Source organism: Mus caroli, chromosome 15 (assembly GCF_900094665.2).
Source record: "Mus caroli chromosome 15, CAROLI_EIJ_v1.1, whole genome shotgun sequence".
In the NCBI taxonomy this organism is placed as follows: Eukaryota; Metazoa; Chordata; class Mammalia; order Rodentia; family Muridae; genus Mus; species Mus caroli.
Window position 1 is genome coordinate 35,348,352 of NC_034584.1, and position 17,872 is coordinate 35,366,223.

The 17,872-nt window shown below is 35.8% G+C and overlaps 1 protein-coding gene and 1 pseudogene across 2 annotated transcripts in view; both read left to right on the plus strand.

The window, feature by feature from the left end:
* Positions 1–17,872, plus strand: part of Zfpm2 (zinc finger protein, FOG family member 2) — a 437,880-nt gene that overhangs the window by 16,618 nt on the left and 403,390 nt on the right. The window lies entirely within an intron of this gene.
* LOC110310303 lies at positions 6,794–7,548 on the plus strand (annotated as a pseudogene).

The following is a 17,872-nucleotide window of genomic DNA, read 5'->3' on the forward strand; positions in this document are numbered from 1 at the left end:
TGGGCGGGGCGCTAACCCAGAGCCTCACTGAGACCTCAGAGAGTGGCAACGAAGGAAATGAGAAAGTGGCAATTCATAAATGCCACCTCGATCCGTCTGGTAATTATGACAGGAGGTAAAGAGAATTAAATATCGTGACTTAAATAATTTTAATAGATGACACAAAGTTAGGATAGAAGTAACAATGTAGAATTGGGAGAAAATTATAAAATATTTGGTTCTCTCCATTGAAAGAACCTAGAATCTGGAAAAGCTAATGCATCGTGTTGAGTCTATTATATGTTAAGGACTTATAGCATTTAGGACTTTTATTTTGTTGACACAAATACCCAAAACGGTCAGTATTTTTTTTCTCTCACTTCATTCACATATACTCTGAACGCTCTATATAGTATTGAAGATTTTATTATAGTTTTATATGTAGCCATCTGAGAGTCTGTCAAGATGCTTGTTCTAGAAGGCATGTCCAACCTTTTGTTGCTGTGATGTGACATTTTCGTCTCCCAATTTCATGCTTGGAAAACTATCCAGTCTATTTACTAATAAATGACATGCAAAAAAAAAAAAAAAAACAAACTCAGATTGTTTTCAAGCAGTTTATATTTGTGTTGGTTACATTTGTAGCCATTATGGGAAGCACCTGGACCAATGGCCACAAGTTGAACATATATATATATGAACAAATACTTGTAACATTTTGTGAGGACTTTATGCCCAGAGGGTACAATTTGGAAAGAAATACATTGATTGCTTGAGATATGTCTTGCTGTCAAGCATTTTGGCTCCTGTGTGTCTTGCTGATGTACCAGCCATCAACTGTTAAAAGCTTCAAGTGGTTTTCTTGATGATAAAGTTAGTGGTTAGTACTAAAAATAGACTCATACAGACTTACTGATAGGCCTTACAGGTTATAGTATTGAAGATGATCTGGTTAAAATGACAAAGCCCAGATTATTTTACTAAATATCTGGGGTAAGTGGGCCTCATGGTTATTGTTGTTACTACAATCACCTTCAGAATTGGGTGGCAATAATCCAAAGATATGTGCCTTCTCCGTAAAAGCCCATGGAATTCTGTTAGTCCTGATCTCTGATTATTCTAAAGAGATAATTTTGAAAATGGTTTACTTAAAAATGAGGGTTTAACTTATATATTAACTTTGAAGGCCCCAAACATGATAGTTGTCTATCAGACAGTATTTGCCAGGGTGTACTTTACAAAGTCTTTTATGTATGTTCCTGTTTTGAGGAAGACTGGCTTACACAGCCAGGCCCTATGAGAGGTAGGCTATCAGTTTTCAAAGTCTACAACTTTGTATTGGAATTCGGACCCACTTCTTTTTACCCTTGAGGAAATTATTTACACTATGACTGAGTTTTCTCCATTAGTAAAGTAATGGTAATTAGAGGAATCTACATGATGGTGTTGAGAGTATTAAATGAATCATGTATGGCAAGAGTTTAGTGCAGTGTCAAGGCATGAATAAAACTTTTCTTTTAATTTTGGCATTTTTGAAAGTTGAGTCTGTGGAAAGAAATTGTTTTTCTGTGCTGACAAATATCTCCAGATATTTGAACTATAATATTAAAGTTGTCCAGTTTCTTCTCTTAGTAAACAAATACTTAAACACAGTGTTTTTGTAATATTTTCTGGTTGCAGTAAATTTTATTACACAGTTCCTGCCAAACAAGCATTTGAATGATTTTCCCCAGACAACCTTAATGCATTTTTTAAGAATAGTAAATAATAAACTGCCAAAGAGGAAAATATTTTTGAACTTGAGTGAGGAATTCTGCACAAAACAAATTAACAGCCAAATCAATATATACTGCTGAAAAAATATAGTTACAGAACAATGTTTATGAAAAGCTAGAAAATCTGTTACATTGTTTAATTTATTGGTATTAAATATCAAATGGTGGGTACTTAACAAAGTATTCCAAAGACGCCTTGGGTATAGTAATTGTTATAGGAAAAGTTAGTGGTGAGGTTTTCATTATTTTGCCTTTCCAGCCAATTCTGGACTTAATATACAAAAGGTATTTGGGGGGATATCTGAAAAGGTCATCAAAGGGACCAGTTGGTAGAAATGCATTTGGATGACCTGAACACATAGTTGTTGTGTCTCTAAATCCCAGACATACTTTATTAGGACAATACAGCTGGTTTGCTATTTCTATCTCCTCATTATCAACACATTATGGTATGGCCTCTTCCCTTCACTTCCAGTGCCAAGAATTTGGCAGGGACACTATGTTAGCAAGTCGGAGCCTGGGGGTGGAGAGAGACAGCAACAGCTTTGCACAGCTGCAAGGCAAGGGGAGAATTTTTTTTCAAAGTTGTGCTACTGGATTGAGATTGATAATGGTCATCTTTAGTCTGGAATAATTTGAAAAATACCACAGTTTCTCGGGTTTCTAGAAACACTCAGGGAAGGTTCTACTTGTTCTAGTCTACGTTTACATATGTTGTAGAACTTGTCTGAAAATCTTAACACATAAAATTATCCTCTCTTCTTTTCCCTTCCAATCATCTCAATTTTATGGAAATTCAAGTGAGATAATGGAATGTCTTACCTCTGGGCCTTGTTTCAAAGATTGTATGGTCAAATCCTTTATGCAACAAAAAAAAACAATGCAATGTACCACACCACGTTTTATGGACTTGTGAGTGACCTCATTTGCTGGGCACAGTCAGGCCTCTGATAACATCGCAGCAAGGACACTGAAGTGAAATCTTTCTCTTGTCAATGTTCACTCCGGTTTTATTTTATTTATTTTTTATTTTTTATGTGGTGAAATGAAAAAGAAAAAACATCAGACTATGACATACAATGCAAGTCTTGTGAATGTACTAAACACTTTAAACTTTTTCATATGGTTTTTCTAGAAATGTGAATCCTTAAATCCTAATCATCTGATCAGCACTGGAAATGAAGAGTCATGAAGTACGCTCTGTACTTTGTTAAGTTTAAAAATAACCTCACGTTAAATTTTTCTATAGTATTTATTTTTCAGATCATACAGATTATCCTTTTAGAACTATCTGAAAGCACTCTCCAATGTACTGTGTTCTCATAAAAAAGTTGATGTTAGAAAAATTACAGGCCTCACCTCTACACACAGAACTACAGGCCGAGAGAAGGAGAAACAGTGCTTTCCACGGAAGAGCTCACCAGATGATTATGTCATAGCAAATGGTCAGCTCTGAAAACATACACACAAATGACATCAGACAGACTGAATAAGTAGTATTTCTGTATTTGGAAATATAATGTACACACACATATGTGTATGTATTTAACAACAAGCAGTGGGAAAATAGGCCATGCATTTAAAGGAGAGGGAAGAGGTGCAAACATGAGAGTTTGGAAAAAGTAAATGGCAAATGACATAATCACAATTTCAAAGAAATGGTAAACATTAAAGAAAAGGCACCTTCCTATTTATCACTCTTCCTTCTGATACTTATGATATAGCAAGTTAGCTAGGTAAGGCCCTTTCTCTCCACATAGGATCAAACTAGATAAGGAGCCATTTTCATATCAATACAATGTAAGAATGAGACTTACCTTTTACTAAGTTTGAGTTAGAGCTATCCAAAACATGACTGAGACAACTAAAATTCATCAAAGATAAGTTTATCAATGGCATCAAAAATTCAGAAATGTAGAAATGAATATATAGACGTCATATTTTAGAATATTGCTTTTATTAGTTACAAAAGCATATCAGTCTAGATGGTGTTTTTGTTTATGCATATTGCTTTATTCAAAGAACACTAACGGATTTAAATCCAAGTGACTTCACATGGAATAGGCTGAGAGCTGACTGAAGTTACAAATGGGAGGTATCTGTCCACAGCTTGATTCAAGGGTAAAATATATTACCTTTATGCCACTCTGTAGGCCAGGTAGATGTCACAGGTGAGTGGAGACTCCTCTGAGCACCATGTTTCCTTGGTGTGTTCCTCACTCTAGAGAAGTGGAAGTGATGTCTCAAAAGTCACAGGCATCTTATTTTAGGGTTACCGTGCTGGACCATGGGGGGGTACCTTGAAATTTCATTACAGGTAGAAAAAAGATGAGCTCTCTCAGTGTGAGGGATTGGTAAATGAAAGTACTTTGTTACTGTCAGAATTAATACATGGATAAAAATCTGTGTTTTCCAGGCTCTTACAACATTTTTTGTATGCTTTCTTTATTTTTAAAAGTAGTTTTTATGTTATTTTTGCACTATTAACATTTTACACTTATGACATTTCTGCCCCTCACTGCCGACACCAAACAATAGAATTGCTTCAATTAAGAAATAGAACATCAGCCTCTGGCATCTTATTCTGTTGTTCCATCTATTTGCTAGGGAGAATTCATTTGTTTCTTAATTAAGAAAAACACCAATAGCATGAAAAATCTGCTTTATGGTACCTGAATGGTAATTAGGCTAAAGGTAAAAAAGAAACAGGCACATACATTCCAACAGCAGCCAAAATGAACTTGAGCTGATAAAAATGAACTATACTCCCCTTGCATAAATGGAGGCTGAGAGAAGTGTACAGTCATTATGGCTAAGACAATATGCAAACTATCTTCAAAGAAATCAAATTGCTAGAGTGTTTTCATTTGCATGTATTAACTATTAACATAATGAGGAGAAGTGACACTGGACCCGGGTTGTGTGTCTGCTAGGATTGATAATTCAACGACATCTGCAAACTGACGCCCAAACCCCACACTAGGAGGTAGATCAGACTCCAACTCTGCCGTGTGGGCTAAAACAGTCTACAGCTCGAGAACCTCTGAGTAGCATTAGGCTTAGCATCTCTTTTGTTCTCATGACACCTCTGTCTTTTGTGTGCCATCTCTTTCTGTTTGTATATTTTCTAAATAATGGTCTTCCCATGCAAAAATCTTTACTTTGAGGTTTAAAGGAGTGAACTTAGATGAAACTTCCTGGTTTCCTTCAGCACCACTTTCCATGCTATGAGCTATGAGGAAGGACCATGTAATGCAGGTTTTACATAACCATGGTGTTACATCAAGATCTAGTGGAGAATTTAAAATTTGGATATTTTTGTTTATTTATTCCAAGCCCATATAAATGTATGTTTTCCTATTCTTAGCAAATTTAAATGTAGGAAAAAAGGAAGTAAGCATTATTGATCCCTTATGTCCTGTGCTCTGTGCAGAAAGAATACATTTATTAAGATGACTCCATAATGCACATAATGTACTTTGATCATTTTCATCTTCCAGGACCCTCTGTCAACCCCTTCAAACTCTTAGTGAAAAATACTCTTCTTAGAAAAATGGAATTAGGTTTAGTCTCACAGTTGGATAACATTTACTGTCTGGTGTAGTCTCCCCTCCCCCAGCCTGGAACCTGCTTGCTCAGGGGTGGAGTTTCCTGCTCATTCGTTCTGCCATGCCCACTGCTGGACCGTGCTGCTTTGCTGTTTGGAGCCACACACGTGCTCACCCTGCTACTGGACCCCGAGACTATTTGGCGGGAATCGGGTCCCCTCCCCCTTCCTTCATAACTGAGTGTCGGAACAAGTAAAATAGAGCTTTGATCAGAGTGACCATTGTCTTGGCTCCGTTTCTTCTTTCGCCCTGTCTAGTTCCTCTCTTTCAGCTCGAGTTGCCATCTCAGTTGAACAGTTCGTTGCGAGCTGCTGGCCGGCCGCAACAGTCTGGCAATCATATACATTTCTAATTTTGAGAGAAGATAATGCCAAAATGTTATCTTTGATATTTGAATTCTAACATCCCCTTTCTTAAATAATAAAAATTATAACAAAATAAAATATAATAAGATAAAAGCTCTGATGTTGGAGCTGGGCAAAACAAATAGAAGGAAAAGAGTCCAGGAGAAGTTATGGATTCATAGACCCACTTGCTTGCATACCCAGGAATTCCATAAAAACAGTAAACTGAAAACCATAATATATACTAGAGGCTCTGGAATAGCCCTTTGGAGACCCTGTACCTGATGATTCAGTCTCTGCATCAACATGAACACTGTTTATGTTGAATTAGAGGGTGCTCTTAAACACAGAATGAAGCTTACTACCAAGACCAAGAAATCCACTTAATTTTGTTATAATTTTTGTACACATATTGATGTGTCTTTCTAAGAATGAGTACTTCTAATTAATACTGTGTTTTGTACAATTTTATTCATTTGGTTAACAAAAGTTACTGCGGTCCTCCATACATTACCTTCACTATCCAAAGCACAGAGATAAGTATTGCAAAAGAAAGGTCCTCTCTCTGTGCCGATGGGACTTAGGATTCTAACTGTGTACAGCAGGACATGAGTGTAGGAGCAAAGTGAGCACACACAGTGTGAGTTCACACTGTAATGTTTTACACAAAAATCATATATGTTAATGTGACAGAGAATAGCTGTTCTGGTCATCTTCAAGTTGTATCATTAACCAGTCTGGTGGGAACTAGAACAGATGTTCATGCTTGTTTCTGTTGGAAGGGAGCTAGAAAGTGAATAAAAGTCCTTTAAAAATGATGGAAGACTAATATTCACTTATCATTGAGTACATATTGTGTGAGTTCCTTTGTGATTGTGTTACCTCACTCAGGATGATGCCCTCCAGGTCCTCACTGGAAAGAGAGGCCCATTGGACTTGCAAACTTTATATGCCCCAGTACAGGGGAACGCCAGGGCCAAAAAGTGGGAGCGGGTGGGTAGGGGAGTGGGGGGGGAGTGTATTGGGAACTTCTTGGATAGCATTGGAAATGTAAATGAGGAAAATACCTAATAAAAAATATAAAAAATTAAAAAAAATGATGGAAGACGGCTTTGCAGACACCACTGTCACTTTTCGCTGCTTGCAGCCATGGTCAACCCCACGTTGTTCTTCGACATCATGGCCAATGACGAGCCCTTGGGCTGCATCTTCTTCAAGCTATTTGCAGACAAAGTTCCAAAGACAGCAGAAAACTTTCATGCTCTGAGCACTGGAGAGAAAGGATTGGGCTATAAGGGTTCTTCTCTTTACAGAATTATTCAAGGATTCATGTGCCAGGGTGGTGACTTCACATGCCATAATGGCACTGGCTGCAGGTCCATCTACAGAGAGAAATCTGAGGATGAGAACTTCATCTTGAAGCATTCAGGTCTTGGCATCTTGTCCATGGCAAATACTGGACCAAACGCAAATGGTTCCCAGTTTTTTATCTTCACTGTTAAGGCTGAATGGCTGGATGGCAAGCATGTGGTTTTTAGGAAGGGGAAAGAAGGCATGAACATTGTGAAGCCATGGAGCATTCTGGGTCCAGGAATAGTGAGACCAGCAAGAAGATCACCATTTCCAAATGTGGACAACTCTAATTTCTTTTGACTTGCAGGCATTTTACCCATCAAACCATTCCTTCTGTAGCTCAGGAGAGCTCCCCTACCCCATCTTCTCGCAATATCCTGTAATCTCTGCTCTCACTGAAGTCCTTTGGTTTCCATATTTTCCTCATTCCCCTTCAAATCTAGCTGGATTGCAAAGTTAAGTCTATGATTATGAATAAAAACTAAAGAAGAAAAAATGATAGAAAACACTGTTAGTGGTAAGCTGCAAAATTTTCTCAGAAATCCTGATTTGCACAACCCTTCCAAATCCAAGATGGAGAATGTTATCTTATGAGTCACTCAGAGGATGGAGAGCAATGTTGAGGACTAATGGACTTTGTGGACAAACTCAATGACCAGGTGTCAAAAATGGTGTCAGGTTTGAGTGTCATCTAGTTACTAAATGGATATAAAACATATCATCATAGAGTTTCTGTTCTAGAAGAGAAATAGGTTTTTTTTCAAAATGGTTGTATTTCAGAGGAAATAAGTCCAGTTGTTTGATCATTCAGATATATTATTTATACAAATAATATCTTCATAAATACTTATAATTCATAAATCTATATGAATATTTTAACAAAAAATCATAACTACATTAGTTTATTCTTATCATGGTTGATGATTTATATCAAAAAGTAAACAATGTTATCTTATACTATAGGTGGTATTGTTGATGTTGTGTTATTGCTGCAATATTATCGATATAATTATTCTTATTGCAATGTAATGTGACTGTATATATGTTAGTAATGCTAATACTAATATTATAATGTGTTGATATATGTCAGTAATATGTTAATAATATATTATACATTGATACATACCATAATGATATTAATAATATAATGATATAATAGTATACTATTATAATATAGATATTAATGTAGACCAATAATAGAGTTGATATAGTCTTATATGTTCATATGTATATATTTTTTTCTTTTAATAGATAGCATATCATTAAGTGGTTACTTGGGAAATTTTATTAGTGATCATCCTTTGAGTATCGGAATACTGGTTATATAATTGACAGTTGAGGATTGGAACTGAATTAAATTCAGCTTATTTATTTTTTAATAATTTTTTAATAGTATGCATTAGCACTTAATGAGATACTATCATGATTTACTCTAAGCTATTACTATCATTTTCTCTGTGTGTTTACTCGAGGAGTACAAGCTAAACAAATCAGCCATAGAGAAAAGCCTGAAGAACCACAGGAGGAGGACATGTTTTATTCGTTACATTTGCTTGTGCTTAAAGAAAAGGACTTGTTTTCTTTGATGCATTGTTTTGATCCCGTGTTTAAACTATTTTTGTTTATTTTTCTGTTTCAACTATTGTTTATTTTTCTATTTAAAATCAGTAATATGAGGTAGTCCATCTCTGAGAATGTTTTAGTAAATTATGTGCAATGCCTGATGTCCTAATCCTTCTTAAATAGTTTCACACACTGAGGACTACATATTCAACCATATAAGAATATGGAGGTCTTCCAGAGACTTAGGGGTGTATCATAATGCAAAACGCATATAGGGCAACTTCAAAATCTCCTTGGTCTTTCAGTTTAAAGACTGTTGAAATTCCAAAGTCTAAAGTCTTTTCCAAGATTCAAAGTAATCTCTTAATTGTAGCCTCCTGTAAAATCAAAAGCCAAATCATATGATTCCAAAAGGCATTTGCACAGAAAATACAATTCTTAGAGGATAAAGCAAATACTGGACTAAACAAAATGGAAAACTAGCAAATCTTGTAGCTCTAAGTCTCATGTCAAACAGTTTAGATAGCTTTTTTTTTACTGCTTCGCTGCATACAGCATACTTCTCTCTCTTGGGCTGCTGGGTCCACTCCCTCTATCTTTCCTTGGCAGATATCCCATGACTCTGTCACCTCTAACATCTTGGGGCCTTCAATGGCTTCTGTTTTACTGCTTCAGCACTGGGCTCTCAGGGTCTCATGCAGAGATTCCCCTGCCTCAAGCATGGCTGGCCTCAGGGATTCTTTTTTTTTTTTTTTAGGAAAATGTGAAGCCCTTTACTCATGTGTCCTTCATGACTCTAACGCCAGAACCATGTGGACAACACTGTCTCTGTCTCCTGCCCACTTAGAGTGCATTCTGGCCTTTTGAATCTCACTTGCAGGGTTTTAGTTTGTTGCTGTTTAGAAGCAGAAAATTTCTTCAACGTTTTCTTCTTACTAGCTGGAAACTTACCTGGATTTTGTCTTACCCTTTATTCCGACTAGATCAAGCTTCTACTTAGTATTTTTTTCTCTTTCAGTCAAACCTTACCCCAAAATTAAATTCTCTGGCTCTCTTTCTTTCTCTTTAAACTATACATTTTGAATTTCTCTCTGCCCAATTGTTCTTTTTGTCATTGTAGGCTTGTATAAGAGTGGACATTAATAAACATGTCACAGAGTAAATGTTAGGCTCTCTTGAAATCTTCATTAAAAAAATATTAGTCCATTATTTTTCAACTTAACCTCAGGCAAATTCTTATGGCAAGTTCAGAAAGCAGCTACATTCTTTGACGAAATACCACTGTTACTAATATTGTCCTGTCTGAAATCTCTTGAGATCGGCCTAACTAGTGCATGAATATTGCTCTCAGCACTACTGTCTTCCAAGCTCCTACTAGGATGGTCCAGTCTATATTATGTTTGCTTATAGCATTCAACTCCTTTTTTTAGTCTAAAGTAATAAACTCTCACATATTTTTAAAAACAACAAACAAACAAAACAAACATCCCCCCAAATGGTCAGATATGTCATAGCAGTGTCTATTCTCTAGTGCCACTTCTATCTTAGTTACTTTTCTATTGCTGTTATATAAACCATGGCCAAGGCAATTCATAAAAGAAAACATTTAATTGAAGTTACAGTTTCATAGAATTATAGCTCATTGTTGTTGAGCAAGAGTATGACAGCATGAACAGCTGAGAACTCATATCTTTTTTCCAAGCAAGATGCAAAGAGTACCATAGGAATTGCTTCAGTCTTTTGAAACCTCAAAGCCTGACCCCTCTAATGAAGCCACACCTCCAAATTCTTCCCAAATAGTTCTACAAACTAGAACTGCGTATTCAAACATATGAGTCTATGACGTAACTCTTATTCAAATAAGATTTATGCTGTATAATGTCAATTAAATACCACAGGAAGGGACAATGCAAGTCTTATAAACCACTACAAGGAAATGTCCAAGGAGGAGTTTCTGTAAACTGGGAATCTTCTTTGGAACTCAAATTAAGTCTGAGTCTGTGGTGTTACACAGTAGTTACAGCCAATCACACCTTGAGTATTTTATTCAACACATGAAAACTGTCTGATGACAACAGGGAGAGGTGGAAAGACCTTGGAATATTCATTAAAATAAAAAGAAAACTCTGGGTTTATTATAAGAGAACTGCTTTTACATTAGATGTTCTCAGATAGAAAAATACATTAGTTTTCTTATTTGGAGTCCCCAAGAAGCAATCATAAAAGGTGTTTTGTACCTACTGAGAATAAATGTATACTCAGCACTAGTAGACATTATTTGCTTTTCAAAGTGTAACAAAAATCTTTTATACAATAGAACAAATACCTATTGTGCAAAATATGCAAACACAAATATGGGGAAAATATCTGGTATAGAGAGGTCTTAATGTAGTAATATGGGTACTCTGCTTGGATTACAGACATACCCTTAGTACACACCTTTAATTCCAAACAATGAAAGTAAAACTAGTTTCTAGAAGTAAGCACCCATGTTTGAAAGGAATGTCTAATTGAGTGGCAAACAAAGTGAAGACTCAGAAGAAGATTTGACAGACTAGAATATGTGCCCAGCTCTCACTAGAAATGGAAGGTACATGAGGGGCCGTGCAAAGAGAGGGAGAAGGCAGTTTTAGACAGAGAGTTTTGCAGAGACAAGTTGAAGACAGAACAAGCTTGAGAATGGGAATGAAATAGAAGATTAGAACAGATTTTTTTTTTTTTTTTTTTTTTAGAGTTAGTATGAAGCCAAGCAGAGCAATTCAGCCAGAGGCCAAGAGAAGACAGATTGAATCAGTCAGATTAGAGGGGAGTTTGAACCAGAACAGCTGAGTTGAACCAGTCAGCCAGAGTTCTGTAAGAACAAGAAAGGGTAAGCTTATTCAGAAGTAAGATTCAGAGGCCGAGAGCATTCTAGGACTAGATAAGCTTGTACAGAGGCTAGAAGGTAGCAGTACTAGGCTTAGGTGAGCAGAATGAGGCAGTAAGCCTTGGATTCCACAGTTAATACAGAAAGTAGAAGTTACTGTAACAGTCTAAGAAGGAAGAGGAAGGTAAGGACTAAAGAGATGGAGAGTAAAACAGATGCTAGTTTCCTGGATGATTTCTTAGCTTAGAGGGGACCAGCATGTGTTGACCACAGGAAGTTCAAGAATTTGATTGATACTTATATACCCTGCACTGATTGTTATTTTTCAGCAACAACTTTCCTGGAAGCTACGCATGCTCAACTGCTGAAATTCTCTCATTAATCTCCTTATGCCTCGATAGCAGCTGAAGCAATATGCATAAGTGCCTCACATTGTGTAATGCACACAAAGTTGAGATTTTTCAATCATAGTTGGGGAAAATGGCTATGCCCTGCTAAGGCTCTCCTCCCATACATTTCAATGGCCACAGGCATTGTGTGGACCTTGGTATGGGTAAACTATGCTATGAATAGAACTGCCATAATCTTAATTTCCAAGTCAAATGAAATTTCTTTAAGTATAAAATACACTTCCACACATACCTAACAAATTTGTATTCTCAAAAAGGATTTTGAAATGTGTAAACTTCAGGTTCATATGACCTAGGATGTATTTATGTGAGGACCGTTTATGGCTCATAGCATGATCTAGTTTGCCATGGAGAGATGGGGCTAGAAAGAAATAGAGTGAAGTGACGATTCTTGTTCTTTATATAAATATGACTATTTTTTTACAATACAAAGAGGTAAGTTGAGGGACATTATCACAAGCTTGATGATTTACGTGAAGAAATAATGCCGATATTTTACATGCCATATTTTTACAACTTTATATGTATATGGAATTTTTTGTTATTTTAAAAAAATGATTACTTTAAAAATGAGGAAATTAGATCAAAGGTGACAATGATGCCTCAGATCTAATATCATTCTATTGTGGTGTAACCTAAAATGTGTATGCTAATATTATCCTTATGGTAAATACAGAAAGGTCATGTTATTGTGTGCATCTTACTGGTATGAAAGTATATGGTAATTTTTTTTTACATTTTACTAATAAATTCACTTTGATGTCACAATCTAAACCCTTTATAACATCAAATCCAGTTAGCCCTGCTGATAACTGTTCAGGCTCTAAAAAGAATTCTTCTTTTCTTAATCATAAATGATAGCTTACCAAAAAGTCTTTCATATATTCAAGAGCTCCCCCGTCTTACATACATCTTGATTCTCTGTGTCTATTTTATCAACACATGATTGCTTCAGTCTTCTGAAGGCACATGTTTGTACCATGATTTTCTATGCTTACTTCTCTAACTTACTGAGGTTGCCTGTGACTTCTCATAGAATGCACCTTGGATGAGTCCCGTGAATATTTTCCCATGCAGTAGAACTGTCTCCTCTACTCAAGGAAGCTTCTTCTTCTCTATGTGCTATCACCTATAAGCTGATAGGTGATATGCTTACATCTCTACTAAGTAGACTGGCTCCACCAGGAAAACTGCTGCCCAGCTTGTTCAAGCACAGGTGGCATGGAAGAGAGTAACAGATCTAGTCTGGTTCCCTTCTTTGGGTTTCTATAATTGAGATTGGTATAATAGAGAGGTTGGCAGAGCAAAAGTCCTGAAATAATATTGCTATAATATGAATGCTTTGTGTGTTGAAACATGTACATATGTTTCAGACTCTCCATGGGTCATTCTGTCACTTCATGGATTATTGGTTCTAGCAAATTTAATTATTGCAATAACATGCATATTTCTTTTTTTTGTTTTGTTTTGTTTTGTTTTGTTTTGTTTTGTTTTGTTTTTTCGAGACAGGGTTTCTCTGTGTAGCCCTGGCTGTCCTGGCACTCACTTTGTAGACCAGGCTGGCCTCGAACTCAGAAATCCGCCTGCCTCTAACATGCATATTTCTAACTATTCTTTTTCTCTGATTACTTTTTGTGTGGGAGGGACTGGGGCTTGAAACCAGGAACTTGAAAATGTCAGGTAAGTACTCTACTGCTGAGCTGCATATCTATATGTTTCTCTGACTTTAATGTTTAACCTTTTCAACGCATATTTAATGTGCAGGTATATTGCCACCCAAATTACCAAGAGCTTAGATTATTCCTTTTGAATTCACAATGAAAAGATAGACAGAAAATATTTTTATATTTATGGTACAGGTTTAATTCTTGACATATTTTCTTACACATGTGCTTCAAATTAATACAAAGAGAAGACAACAAGTATTTGTTTCCTTCAGTCCGAATATTCATAGATACCAGTGATAGGCACTTAAGGTAACTGTATTTAAATGCTACATAGTGCTTCTAGAAAATTAAAAAACAAAAACAAAAATCTTGTTGTGACCCTTCCTAGAATTAGTAAACCTTTTAGTTACTTCATATGTATCTAACTTCTTTTTCTTATAATAGGCATCAATATGATCTGTTTTTAATGCAGAGTAGGTAGCGTTACCCATTTTTCAAAACATTGTTTCGGGTTACAATACAATGAATAGAGCCCCTCTTTTCATTTGGTTTGGAAAATTTAGTTTCATTCCTCCATTTTACTGTGGAGTAAATATTGATAAATGGAAGGGTGCAACCATGAATGAAATAGAGTCATGCAGGTGGAAGAAAGTACCCCCTCCTAAGTACAGTGAGAAAAGCCAATGCTAGTCTATCATGAGACCCATCATTCTTGCCCTCACTTGGATTTTCGTCTATAGAAACTAGATGTAGCTGGAGTGTTGCAGAATGAAATGCCAGGGATGCATGGATTAGAGATTCTCTTGAAAAGCCACAAGAATTTTAAGTCTGGAGGCTTTTGTTTGACAAGCTGAGTGATGTTAAGTGCTCTTGAATCATTTGAAAAACTCTTCTGCATCAGATGGAAGAATCTTCACAATATAATTACATATCTTTTGTAGAACATGTTCTATCTAGATGTAACTTTCAAGTTAAAACATCTAACTTACCTATGATGAATTAATAGTCTATATGGATAATAGAATTCCCAGGCATTGATATCAACAATCAATGCCTTGCCTTTTTATAGATTATGAAATTTAGCTGAGTGTTGGGGTAGGCTCATGCTACCTTACATTTATTATGTGAAGTTAATAAGATAGGTCTAAAAACTTAATGGAAAATTGCATATTCAATACAAACTGTATAAAAACTAATTCAGGGCCTCAGTTCAGTGTATTCTGTTTGTCTTGTCACCAAGAGGTTATGTTTCAAATACAATGACTAAAGGTTATAACACTTATTAGTATGTAGCAGGTAGAGGAGAGAGTGAGGGGCAGGCTTAATGAACAGTGACCCGTACAACCCCAAACGTGTCATGTGACACACCCCTGCTTCATTCAGTGTCATGGCACATGTCAGAGGGCCCTGCCCTATCAGAGAGGTAGTTTGAGCAATTTCCATTCCATTATGTTTTCTTACTGCTTTGCTTTAATGCTCACTCCAGTTTATTCATGTCTTTAAATTTCAAATTATGCATTTGTCTTTATCATTCATTTTTTGAAGAAAGCTATTAAAGCCCTTAAATAGGCTTACCATATTAAGAATGACAGCAAAGAAAAGTTATACAAGGACAACATCCTAAAGGTGATGTGTGGGTCATAGGCTATTCCAATAAATTACCTTAACACAGCTACATGCATCAACCTTCTTTAATTGTGAGAACATTGAGAAGTTTCGTTGTTTGAGTGAATGATATTTAAAATATGGGTGCAGTATCAGCTGATTAAGAATCAAGTTGTAGCTGCTCATTTTTATGCAGTTGGTTAGTTTTTTAGATCCTCCCAAGTCACATGAGTCTGTGAAGTTTAAGAAAACAACAACATATTGGAAAGATAGTATTAAGGGAGTATTTGTTATTTCTATTAATTTAATATTGAATATTCCTTATTTTACTTTGTAATATATTATTTTATTTAATGAAGACATTTACATGAGAAGCCAGGAATTTGGTGGAGTGTTTTGCCATATTCTCATTATTTCTAGCTATGATCAAAATGCTGTTTGTTTGTTTGTTTGTTTGTTTTGTCCATTACTTGTTTGTCTGTGACCTTTTCTGTGGTGTCAAGAACTAAAACTCCAGGCTATTGTTTATTTTCTGCAGTTTTCCCCATTCATTTTGTATTTAAAAGAAGTGTTACTTAGTCTAGTGAAGAGAGGTATATTGCCAGTTAATGTGTACTGTGTCTGTGAGGTAAGAATGCAAAAGCATCCTTGATGTTTGTACATTTATCTTCTGTCTATTGTTTTAAGGGCCGTGTGTGTCAGGGGGAGGGGAGGGTGGTGGCAATAGTGAACTAATAGAGATATTAGTAGGAAATTCTTCTTAGATAATTCATTTGGAAACAACAAGTAAACATGCCTCCTTTGTATTAGGTAGGTAAGAAGATAATTAGGATTTGGATTTTCATATGTAAGTTTTAAATCTCAAATTGTTTAATTTTTTTTTCTTCTAAATGATTATGAGATTGAAGAGTGCACACCACTTGACCCAGGGTTGTGAGTTCTCGTGTGATCTACGTAGATAATGGAGTATTTCCTTTCTACTTATAAAGCATTTTAAAAAGGTTTGTAAATATTTGTTTCTCGGGGATCCATTTATCTTCTTTCTCAGTTACAAAGAACTGCTATATGGTTATGGAAAAAGATGATAAATGAGCTCTAGTAGCTTGGGTTTAAATTGCCCAACTACACTTTGGCCTATTGTTTGGTAGACACGCGAAGTCTGTCTGCATTAATGCGAACTGATTATTTAATGGCAGGAATGTGAAGTGAGAGTCAGTCAGTCCTCATGGCTTTTATTTGCCCATACCTAGATCCATATGAAAATGCAATAATATAAGAAAGAAAAATACCTGGAAGACATTCCTTTTCAAAGGAATGTCCAGGACTTCAGCGCCTCAATTCCCACTCTGTTGAGAGAGCCTGGCTAATGTGCTCTGTAATTGTATACAAACCTTGTGACAAAGAAAATGGCAACAAAACCCATCTGCTCTTTGGAATTGTCCTGCTCAATTCAAGGGAGAATATGGAATGCACCATGAGGAGTTTTGATTAATTGAACTTAACTGATGTTTATTCAGAAACCCTGCTTAATACAACTTTTTTATAAAATTCTCAATGAGTAGTTTATTCTCATTTTTTAAAGAACATAACAAATGTAGGATAATTAAACTCCTTTTGAATTTCTCTGCTTAAAAGTTCATTGCATATACTGTTTAGCTATAGTATTGAAGGTATAGAAGTTACAGAATTCCTTGTCATTCATATATATATATATATATATATATATATATATATATATGTGTGTGTGTGTGTGTACGTATGATTATATGTATATATATAAAGAATGTTACAGATCTTAAATATAGGTAATAAACTGCATTGTTTATCCTTTCACGTGCATATATGTTTGTGTGTTTACATTATTTTATCTGCTTATAAAAAAGAAATATTTCCAATTTACACATGGTTTTCTTAATTTTTCATTTCCACTCTGCAGTCCCTCATCCAACATGCTGCTGTTTGTTTAGAGAATCTAGTGTAAGGCATTTGGATAGGATCCAATTTGTTGCCTACAGTTAGTGACTAAATTATGGGATGCAATCATTGAATTGATTAGTGCAAAACAGGCTTTAGACTCTTTGAGATGAAAGTGAAGAAGGAAAAGATGAAGAAACAAAATACAGATTTGAAATTGGAAATTTAGAATTCATTTTCACAATGAAATGTATTAATTTTATCATCTTCAGAAATATTACTTTATCAAGGATGAGGTGAGGGCTGGATGACCATAGAAATGAGCCATGGTTGGCACCTTAGTATAATTCAGAACAGTGTATTACACCACCAGCAGCATGCTTGAGCTTTGAAATGAGAGAGTATTATAGAAACATTAAGAAATTTAGCTTAAGGTAAAAGTGTAGAAGAGACAGATTTCATGAACATTGTCAAGATGCAACCATGAGAGACAGAGACTAATGTGTAAAATTTGAACAGGAGTGATGTGATCAAACCATAACCTCGGGGACTGTACTAAAACAATTCCATTGTATAAGGATTATTTCCTGGGCCATGGTTGGATCTAGAGATGGAAAAAGACCTAGCAGTTATGGGGGGGTAATTTGCCCTAGGAGATCTAGGCGTCAGAAAGAAATTGAAGAGTCCTCTTTAAGGTTGTCTTCCTCCTTCCTTCCTCCTTCCTTCCTTCCTTCCTTCCTTCCTTCCTTCCTTCCTTCCTTCCTTCCTTCCTTCCTTCCTTCCTTCCT